The 11,025-nt window shown below is 38.5% G+C and overlaps 1 long non-coding RNA gene across 1 annotated transcript; it reads left to right on the forward strand.

Moving 5' to 3' along the window:
• The first annotated feature begins 6,203 nt into the window (after positions 1–6,203).
• On the forward strand, positions 6,204–6,687 carry LOC143753730 (uncharacterized). Its single transcript, XR_013207808.1, has 3 exons — positions 6,204–6,347; positions 6,446–6,526; positions 6,630–6,687. It is a non-coding gene; the product is annotated as an uncharacterized LOC143753730 (long non-coding RNA).
• Positions 6,688–11,025: the final 4,338 nt, after the last annotated feature.

The raw sequence follows: 11,025 nt of genomic DNA on the forward strand, positions 1-11,025 counted from the left end.
TCTAAAGCTTTTATAGTAAACTAAACTTTATCTATCTATCTTGCTCTCTGGTAGTCTGCACGGTCTTAAAACCTAAACTTCAAGCTTTTAAAACCGCTTCAAACATACATCTTCAAACTTCAACATGTTAAATCTATTTCAAACTTTCTGCTTAAGTTTTCTCAAGCCAACGTCAATGGTTGTCTTGTAGTTATCACTACTTTGGTATATATAATTTAATTACAGTGTATTTTACTTTAGCATGTATGCCACATAAAAACATTACTGTTATTTACAATTATGAGCACAGATTCATTCAATTACAATAAAAAATTGTCTAGTTTGCTTCAGTTTTCTGACAATTCATGGTCAGATTCAATCCATCATGGGCAGATTTGAGGGATTCATTAAAATGAACTGCTCAAGATGATTCGCTGAATTTTTATTTATTTTTTCTTTGATATTTTTGAGAGAAGCCAGTGCAACTGGATGATTTTCCATGTTGGACTTTACACGTGTCTTCAGAAGGAGTAAGTGTGACATTTTATATTGTGAAAGTGATTGTTGCGAGTTTTTAGTTCATAATAAACGTTTTATAGTCTTGTGTTAACTAATAATATATTAAAGATTTTTAAAGCACACAATGAAATGTTTGTTATAGTCACAGTGTCAAATATTGTTCACAAATTTTTTTCAGAATTATATTATCCATTTCGAGTCAGAGAGCGTTCCACATTCACATACGTGATTCGCTGATTGTAATTCCTTGTGTTGACTAAGAGCTTCAATCAAGTTGATTAAAAGCTGCTCGTTCGCCAACCGGACCAAACCGGAGTTTTTACCTCAGTTTCTTCATCTGTTGCTGAGCGCCAGATATAGGCAAGTTTTCACCACAATCTTCAAATGAAAACAAGTACCTGTCAAATTGAATCGATATGCTTGATTTAAATAACAAATAATACATCTGTGGTTTGAAATGTCACACGGTTTTCATTATTACTCGTCAGAGTTTGGATGCCGGCCTCGTGCCATTTCGTCGCGCTTTTGTTCATGTTTTAAGAAATCCTGATAATAGGGTGACACTATGTTGTCACGAATGTAAGATTATTGAGTGTACAGGTCCTTCTCAAAAATTAGCATATTGTGATAAAGTTCATTATTTTCCATATTGTAATGATAAAAATTAAACTTTCATATATTTTAGATTCATTGCACACCAACTGAAATATTTCAGGTCTTTTATTGTTTTAATACTGATGATTTTGGCATACAGCTCATGAAAACCCAAAATTCCTATCTCAAAATATTAGCATATTTCATCCGACCAATAAAAGAAGTGTTTTTAATACAAAAAAAGTCTACCTTCAAATAATTATGTTCAATTATGCACTCAATACTTGGTCGGGAATCCTTTTTCAGAAATGACTGCTTCAATGCGGCGTGACATGGAGGCAATCAGCCTGTGGCACTGCTGAGGTGTTATGGAGGCCCAGGATGCTTCGATAGCGGCCTTAAGCTCATCCAGAGTGTTGGGTCTTGCGACTCTCAACTTTCTCTTCACAATATCCCACAGATTCTCTATGGGGTTCAGGTCAGGAGAGTTGGCAGGCCAATTGAGTACAGTAATACCATGGCCAGTAAACCATTTACCAGTGGTTTTGGCACTGTGAGCAGGTGCCAGGTCGTGCTGAAAAATGAAATCAGATGGAAGCATGAAGTGCTCCAAAATCTGGTAAAAAAAAAAGTCCTGGCAGAAAGCGATGCATAATGATGTAGTGTAACGACGCCCAGTTCCAGGAATGCACTAATATTTAAGCTTGTTTTATTATTTTTTCCGAAGTCTTGAGAACTTAGTGTTAACTAATAATTGTTGCAAGCTGGTACTACCAACAAAATATTAGTGCATTCCTGGAACTGGGCATTCCTGGGAACATTAGAGCATACGACACTCACACTGAACAAAGTTTACAAAGAGCGACTGTTTTGTCCACTTTTTTTGATTATTGCTGTTGTAATATATTGGAAAGCTAGAATGTGTATCCGTCATACATCCAGAAACATACATTAGCAGAACTTCCTATTTCCAGTAAGTGAAGCAGTGAATCGCTACTTCCGATACTGGGCAATTACATGCAAATGTCAACCTTGCCATGAAAAAATAGTTCTAGTCCACCGCTGAATCTTTAATCTCTCTCTTTCTTTTTTTTCCAGCCGACTGACAAAAATGTAACAACGCGTCAATTCTACGCTGACGCAAGCGCTGTGATTGGTCTGCACGTACCGCTCCCTCGGGTTTCACATGCTCCCTCTGCGTGCGTCAACGCGGACAACGACGCAGAAGTATAAATTAAAACCAAAGCGTAGTCTACGGCGTAGAGGCTCCGGCGTAGATCCGACGCAGAAGTATAAATCGGCCTTTAAGGTTGGCATCTTTTCAGTGAGCGAGGACACCAGACAAGATTGTGCCTTCCTAGACAATGTGAATATGAATATGGCTGTGATACTGGAGGGGGAGATTGTCATTGTGGATCTCCAAGACATTCCAAATGCCTTCGTCACATTGTTTGGACTGCTTTACGTTTTAAATATCAACTATCCCAAAGAGCTGCGATACACCTTTGAGGTGATCCAGCGGATCTTCATGAAGATTGATGTGGAAAGCTGCTCCGCAAAAGTTAATGGACTGAAAACTAACTGATTGATTAACTAACTGTATTTTTTCTATGTACATTTCTGAAATGCACTTTCTGTAAAGCTGCTTTGAAACAATATGTATTGTGAAAAGCGCTATACAAATAAATTTGAATTGAAAAATTTAATTGAAAAACAAGCTAATGCGGTGAAGTGCATGCAACTTTGCTACCTTTTCCCCCTTTTTTAAGAGGGATGTTCAATTTAATTGATGAATTTGTTAAAGCATCACAGCTTAGTTTAGATTAACACATTAAAATACCTATGAATTGGTTTCATAACACTTAAATGCTTTTCAGAGTTCCTTTTTGAAAGGAATGTTGTGAACAGGATGTTTATATGTTGTGGAGTGGCATTTTAGAGTGTTTAGTTTAATTGGTGAATTTATTGAAGCTTGAGAGCATAAATAGTTATCATAGTTCTTTAATGTTTTTAACAATGTTTTAAAGGTTTCTTTTGGAACAAATGATGTTGAATGATGTGGGGTGATCTTGTTTAATGTTATGTAACAGATTAATCCACAAGACATGCATTGAGAAACGGGTATAAAACACCTTTCTATTAGGTTGTTTTCTGTTCAGACAGAACAGTTCAATGCAGTACATTTTGTATTGAAAATTGTATCAGTGATCGTTAATTTGCCATCAATTTTTGTTTAAATCAAATGTATTTTACAAATTAATGTTCTAGTAGTAATTAATTATTTGGTACTGCTGCAGGTTTTAAAAGGAACCCCTGACTATTAAGACACACAGGCCTAAATATGTTACAATTGCTCTCTCCTACAAAATACATAGTTAGAAATTAAATATTTTTGTTATTTAAAACGGTGTTTACAGAATTTGAACTACGAAGGCAGCCATTATTTTTGCGCGTGCAATGCATTCTGGGTCGAGGACGTGAATTGGTTGTGTCGCTAATGAGAGGTGAGCTAATGGCGCTAAGTTTAACTGTAGCTACATCCTAAAAGTGAATATACTTTTCACTTTTTTACTTTCAATATACACATTGTGCAGCATTTGGTTGTAATTTCCAGTCCAAAGGCAACAGGGGGAGTGATGTAAGGCTCCACTGCTTTCCAAAGGAGAAGAAAATAAGAAAAGAGTGGGAAGTTGCTTGTGGATGAGTACAACTCCCTAAAGACCCACTGGTGTGTTCCCATCACTTCAGCCCTGAGGCATTTAGTCGGCTAAAAGAGCTCACAGGTACAGCTGGTTACAAGCGAAGACTAAAACCAAATGCCGTGCCTTCAATTTTCCCTTACAAGGAGCATAAACGTCCGCGCATAGCGAGTGAAAGCCGTGCTAACAAACGTCAAAGGCAAGAGACTCTGGACACTCTCCTGCTAGGGTGTAAACAACCCGCTCCTGCAGTTGCAGTCACTGAAGACGAATCATCGGACACTACGCCGATTATGGAGGTAACCGACAATCCACCAGATGCTGTTAATGAATCCATAACTTTGGGCCTACAGTGTTCTCCAAGTATGACTGATGCAGCAATGAAGACGGATGTTAACTAGTCGGATGCAGTGGTACAGTGGACAGCTGATGTGGACTACCCGGTAAAAAAAACTACCACCATACTTACACAGGTAAACATGAAATTGAGTTGGGCAAACGTGTACAGGAGGATGACGTTGATAACTCCCAAGATTTGTTCCTCTCAGATGATGAACTTGGCGAACAGAGTCAACCACAGTACAGTCACTTTGATCCGGAATACATTGTAAGTTCATCTGAGTTTTCTCAAAGCCCCCAGGAATCACAAGCTTCAACTAACACACATAAAGAAATTAGTATTTTTCTAGTTTTTGAAGAACAGTTCAACCAATTGCTTCAGCGTTGTTTAAAGTGTGGCTCCTTCATTGTCCAGGAAGAAGTGAAAGAGCTAAAAAATGAAGGATCACAGTTGACACTTGAGCTCACATGTGCTAACAGCTGTAGTTACAGATGGCAGTCTCAGCCCAATCTGAGTGGGAGCAAAGGGACAGGAAACCTGCTTTTAACTGCATCAGTTTTCTTCAGTGGCATCCATTTAGCTAAATTTGTTTCTGTAGTAACATGAACCTCAAAACAATAAGTGAAGACACATACACATCACTGAGGAAGAAGTTTGGGTTTCCTGTCATTGAAAAAAACGTGGATTAAAGAGCAGAGTACAGTGTTAACTACCATGAAATCACAAGAAGAAGTTGTTCTCTGTGGAGATGGCCGGTGTGACTCTCCGGGGCACTCCAAATACTGTACTTACACTCTTTTAGACGCACAGAGTCAAAAGGTTGTAGAGTCAAAAGGTTGTGGACTTCAAGGTAATAAGCTGCACCCAAGTTTCAAGCTCTAATACCATGGAAATCAAAGGTTTTAAAGAAGCTCTCAAAACCATAGAAGAAAATGGAGTGAAGGTCTCAGCCATCTCCACTAACAGACATCCACAAATCGTCAAAGAAATGAGGATCAGTAATCCAGAAAAAACACCATGAATTTGACTCTTGGCATGTGGCAAACAGAGTGTCCAAAAAACTGGCAACTGAAGCTAAGAGAAGGGAATGTGAAGGCCTGGGACTGTGGATTCCATCCATTGTAAATCATGTGTGGTGGAGTGCACAAACCTGTGAGGGTAATGCCGAAGTGTTGAACGAGAAGTGGATATCTGTAATACACCATGTTACCAACCGACAAGACTGGCCAGGGAACAGGCACTATCACCAATGTGCTCATGAGCCCCCTGATGAGACGAGCCAGAGAAGCAAGCTTTGGTTAAAGCCAGGATCTGAACCCCATAACGCACTTGTGAAGGTTGTGAAACACAAGCGGCTTTTGAAAGATCTGGATCATCTGACAAAGTGCCTCTGCACAGCAAACCTAGAAGTACGATCAAATACAGGCATATTTAATAAATATTCCATTCATTATGATGTGGCAGGATTGTGACTCACATATTTTAATAGTTTAATTTCAAATTCAAATTTGTTTCAGGTGTATCACTCCATGTACCTGAAATGCTTCCCAAAGAGAACACATTTTGGATATTATGTGATGATCCATGCCTTCATGCTTGCTGCTCTGGATCATAACAACAATAGCCGCGTTTCCACTGCTGGGCAGGGCCGAGCCGTGCTAGTGCGTGCCAGGGCCAGTCGCGTTTCCACTGTCACTTCCGGTGCTTGAGCGGGTCTTATTCAGGGCCAACGGGCCGTCGAAAAACCTTGGGCCAAAGCAGGCCAGCTCGGGCTAGAGGCGTGGTCAAGGTAAAAGGCGGAGTTTATCGGTGTTAGGGTAAGGTTAGTCTGCGGCAAGATGCACATTTCACTTTTTTATATCGTGCAAAATTTTAGCTGCTCGAAATGGAGAATCGCCTGTACTGGTCTGTCGAGGATACCAAAGCTCTTCTGAGCATTGAGTACAATGTTAATTTGACGGGCGTGTGCAGAAACGAGAATGTTATCAAGTACATCGTTGCTGAACTTGCTAAGCTAAGTATTAGCCGAACAAAGCTTGAATTTCGGGAAAAAATAAAAAAGTTGCGGGTGAAGTGCAAGGCGATTAAAACGCACAATGGAAAAAGCGGAGCCCAGAGAAGGAACTTTCCATGGTTCGATTTGATGGACGGTGTGCTGGGTCACCATCCTTCTGTTAGTGGCGAGACAAGTCGGGACACTATGGCAGCCACGGCCGGTGAGTTAATATACATGCTATCTTCCTAACTTTAAAATAAGTAAATAATTAAATATTGTATAAGTGGCTAACGTGCATGTTTATGTTTTGTGTGCTAGAATCGTCATCCCAGAGTGTTTTATTTGACTCAGAAGTGGAGCAAGGACCGTCTACACTTCCACTGCTAACGTCGACACCCGGTATGCAAAAAAATATACAAAATACACCACAGAAGTATTCAATGTTTTGTTAGTTTCTTTGTCAATATGTAATTAACGTTATGTGTATATATGTTTATTACAGAGAGACATGACGACCCTGAAGATCTAACCATAATAAGAGGAGGATCAGATCACATTCCACAAAGGACTGGACCACATATTTATGCGTTTAATGTACCTGCTAAATATATGTTACAGACTTTACAGTTTGGTGTACTGTATGTGCTATACCACAATCTATAATCTATCAGAAGACATCTCAAATATCCTGCTTATTTGTGTGTCTGCTTTTACAGAGAGTCGCAAACGCAAAGCTGTAAATTTGGCATCAAGGGAGTTTTTGCAGTGTATGCAGGACATAACACAGCAACAGATTAAATAAGAGCGTGAGCTAAGAAGAGAAGAAATGAAGAAAGAAATGATGATGAGACGAGAGGAATTGTACTATGATGCACAACTCAGACGGGAGGAGATGTCACAAAGACAGAAAGAATCTAAGTCTTTTGCATCAGTCTTCAGTCATTTGACCGCAGCCCTTCTCCAGCGGAAGTAACTTAGATGGACAAAACATCTATCTTTCTGTTTTCCTTGATGCCTTAATTTTTTTTGTGTGTAAATAGTAGGCTACTTCTTAATCACCTGCTGTTTTGTTTGTAATGTATGCACGTGTGTTAGTACTTCTCAAAAGCACCTGTTTTGTTTAATTTGTATGTATCTACATTTTATAAGCACCTTTGTATTTTTGCACTCTGATGTAAACTTAATATATAAATAAAGTAATAGCTGTTCTATTATAACTGAGGCACATGGAAATCATGCTTATTAAGGGGCACATTATCAAAAGCAAAATACACATTATTATAGTAAAAATTATACACCTATTATAAGGCTATGTGCAAAATGAATGCTACTTAAATACATTATTAGTAATTCATTGTTGGTTCATGTTAGTTAACACTGCATATACGTTAGCAAAAAAAACTTTAGGTTTTAATACTTTGTAATATTTGGCATTTGCTTTAACTAAGATGAATACATACTGTGTAGTAAATGCTCACTATTAGTTTATAATATATAAAATATTTAACTAATGTTAACTTATGAAAACCTATTGTAAAAGTTACCTACATGATAATTTACTAAAATATAAAGACTTTGTGACTCAGATAAGCCATTATTGCAGGTATTCGTATAGACTTCTATGCACACTGATCAAAACAGGGTTATGCCAAATCTTCATTTCAAATATTTTATTTGTAAAAAAAACACAATATAACAACAACTTACAAGTATTGCTGCTGCATGAACAACTGTTGCAGAGCACTTCTTGCATCTGAACGCTCATCACCAACATTGCAAAGTGAACGTTCAGCATCTTTATCACGATCACACCACTCTGGTATAAATATGTCCATGTACAATTAGCACAAGTTGTGCAGTGTACAGCACGTCTCAACCATATCAACAACATTTACATTGCAGTCATTTCGCTTACTGAGACACTTTTTTTTACTCTCGCTTCCTCAACTCTCTGATAATTTTAATTTTCATGTAACTCTTGAGTAGGCCTATCGTCTTCCACGTTATTCTCCTGATTTGAGCCTACGGTGCGCTCGGGTTCAAACTGAAAAGACTGAACGGCAGACGTGTTCATCACGCTACCTGTCAAAACTTAGCTAGCTAGCCGGGTACGTTGGAAAAACAATAAACGAAGCTGCTACAGCGGCTAGGCTACAACCGGCTACAACCTTTACACGTCAGTACCCAGAATGCATTGAGACGTAAATAACTATGTCTGCCTACGTGTGAATGGATTTTTGTCTTTTTTTAATAAAAACAAAAACATTTGGAGTGTTTTTGTATCACCATTTTATAGCTGATGCCCACGATAATCTTATAAGGCCAACATGCCACACTAGTCGGGGTTCCCTTTAAAGTTTCAAAACACCACTTAAGTTGGCTGAACTTATTGGATGTAGTTTAGAAAACGTAACTTAGTTGGCTAAACTTATTGGATGTAGTTTAGGAAACTTACCTTAGTTGGCTGAACTTATTGGATGTAATTTAGAAAACGTAACTTAGTTGGCTGAACTTCGATTCAAAGTTTACTTAACTAAATTAAATCAGTTCATTGTACCGCACTATAAGGCGCACTTAAAAGCCTTTAATTTTCTCAAAAAACGACAGTGCGCCTTATAATCCGGAGCGCCTTATATATGGACCAATTGGTTAATTGGATCAATTGGTTAATAATGCTCCGCGTTATTAAATTCGCCCGCGAACTCGCGCTCGTGTCCATCTTATGGCCGCTCTGTCACACGGCCAGTTCAACCTTGTATAAATCAGGTTATGTGTGTAATTCACGTGCCCGCTCACGAGCGCTCACTCTTACTAACAGACATACGAACAGACACACTGTCCCCGGCGCTACTTGCGCGTCACAGAATGTTCATAAAGCGTTCCCCGTTCACAGTTACCGGGTCGTCTCATTCAAAACAGCCAGCTGTTGCTGTCAGCGAGCCGCCGCACATGAATACTCGTATGAGTCAGGCTGCGAATGTAAGTTACGTGCCCGCCCCAGCGCGCTCACGCTTACTAATAAATGCCTCGCCTCCGGCGCCGCGCAATCGCTACATTCCCTTTGGCACATCTAGTGGATGCATAACGCAAACCCAGTCAAACGCTTGACTGCAGTATCTTATGCGCCTTATAATCCGGTGCGCCCTATATACAGTTAATGTTCTAAAATAGGTCATTCATTGAAGGTGCGCCTTATAATCCGGTGCGCCTTATAGTGCGGAAAATACGGTACTTTATAACTTGTCAGGTAAACCTTTCCAAATTTGTCAGGTACACTTTTCCAAATAAGTTAGTTAACTCATTATTTTGTTATCTTTTTGGATGTTTTTTTTTAGTTTAAGTCAACAAATTTTTTTTTCAATGTAAATGTACTTTCTGACATATAGCACTAAATGACTGTCTGTGTCACAAATCAGAACGACACAAACAGGTAAAGTAAACAAGAGGTTTATTTAAATGCACTCGGGGACAGATACGGCAGGTGAGTAGCAGGTTTGCAGTCAGATGATTATATGGATTATATGGTTGCAGACAGGTAAGTATCACAACAGGTAAGTATCACAACAGGTAGGTAAATAGCAGGTTGGTAGAGTTTCTTGATCGAGAGTCAGGTTGTCGTATGGATAGACGAGACCAGACAACTGTGAAGGTGAACTGGTGTGGCTTTTAAGCAGTGGGTGAAGTGAATGCGGATTGCAGACAGGTGGTGATGACAGGTGCAGATTATTAGAATTCGGGTGAGGCTGAACGAGTGGGCGGAGTGTAGAAGTCTGGCAGTGAAGTTGGTGTATCCGTGACAGTCTGATTCATGTGTGGATCCACTGAAAAATATATGGCAGACTTGTGATAAGATGACCAGTATGTAGGAAATAAAATAGACACTATCTTATGCAAAGGGACTAATGTCATATATTAAAATAATGTATTCAGTTAAACTAGAAAATGAACAACATTTGATGAACAAATTAGCAGTTATACTACATTTTAAAAACAAACGGCATATTAATGATATAGAATGTTGGTAACTCAAAAGTTTGAGCAATTTAGTTTCTTTTGTGTTCCACGGAAGACAGAAAATCATACAGGTTGACATGAGGAGGGAGAGTTAATGATGACAAAATTTATATTTTTGGGTGAACTAACCCTTTAATTTATTATCTGTATAAACCTTATTCCTAAGCTTATGACGAAAACAACAATAATAGAATGTTATAATAAGGTATGTGACATGCTTGCCATTTTGCCTGGAAGCATATTTGAACTCAAAAACTGCACATACGAGAATAATGCATTATTATGGCATGCATTGTAAACTATACTATTCGAAAAGGATCCCCACCTTGCCCCAAAACTTAATCTTTCTTTAATAATTATAGCTTTTTAAAGTGTACTGTTTGCAGTGACATTTTTGATTTGTTAAAAATACCTCTACTATAACTATAAACACTAGTGATTATTAATAGTCTGCTGAGGTCAAGAACATAGCCTGACAGTAGAGAGAAGGTGAATCTACCAAAGAACACAGCTGAATTTTGTCTATTCACATCAGTTAATCTATTTCGCACTGTAAGGCAAAAAAAGGCCACAGAAATGACTCAGCAAGGAAAAAAGGGCAGCGTATAGTAACATTGTAAAGCACTGATGCGATTCTAAAAAAAACAAAGGTGGCATCAAGTTTGATGTCTAAGTCATTGGAAATTGCATTAGACAAACTGTAAAAGTAAAGGGTGGAGCTTTAGTAGACTTCCAAGAAAAAAGCTTAAAGATCCGGTATCATCAAAACAGCCAGCTGAATACATGTGGTTTGACAGTCTATTTATTGGCTGTTGCAATATTCTATGAGTTTTTATTAATGGCTGACAGATCAAATTTTAAGTCAATGTTTGCCATCTTGCACC

The sequence above is a fragment of the Siphateles boraxobius genome, unplaced genomic scaffold, assembly GCF_051911475.1.
Source record: "Siphateles boraxobius isolate OS27281-9 unplaced genomic scaffold, OSU_SipBor_1 29, whole genome shotgun sequence".
Lineage (NCBI taxonomy): Eukaryota > Metazoa > Chordata > Actinopteri > Cypriniformes > Leuciscidae > Siphateles > Siphateles boraxobius.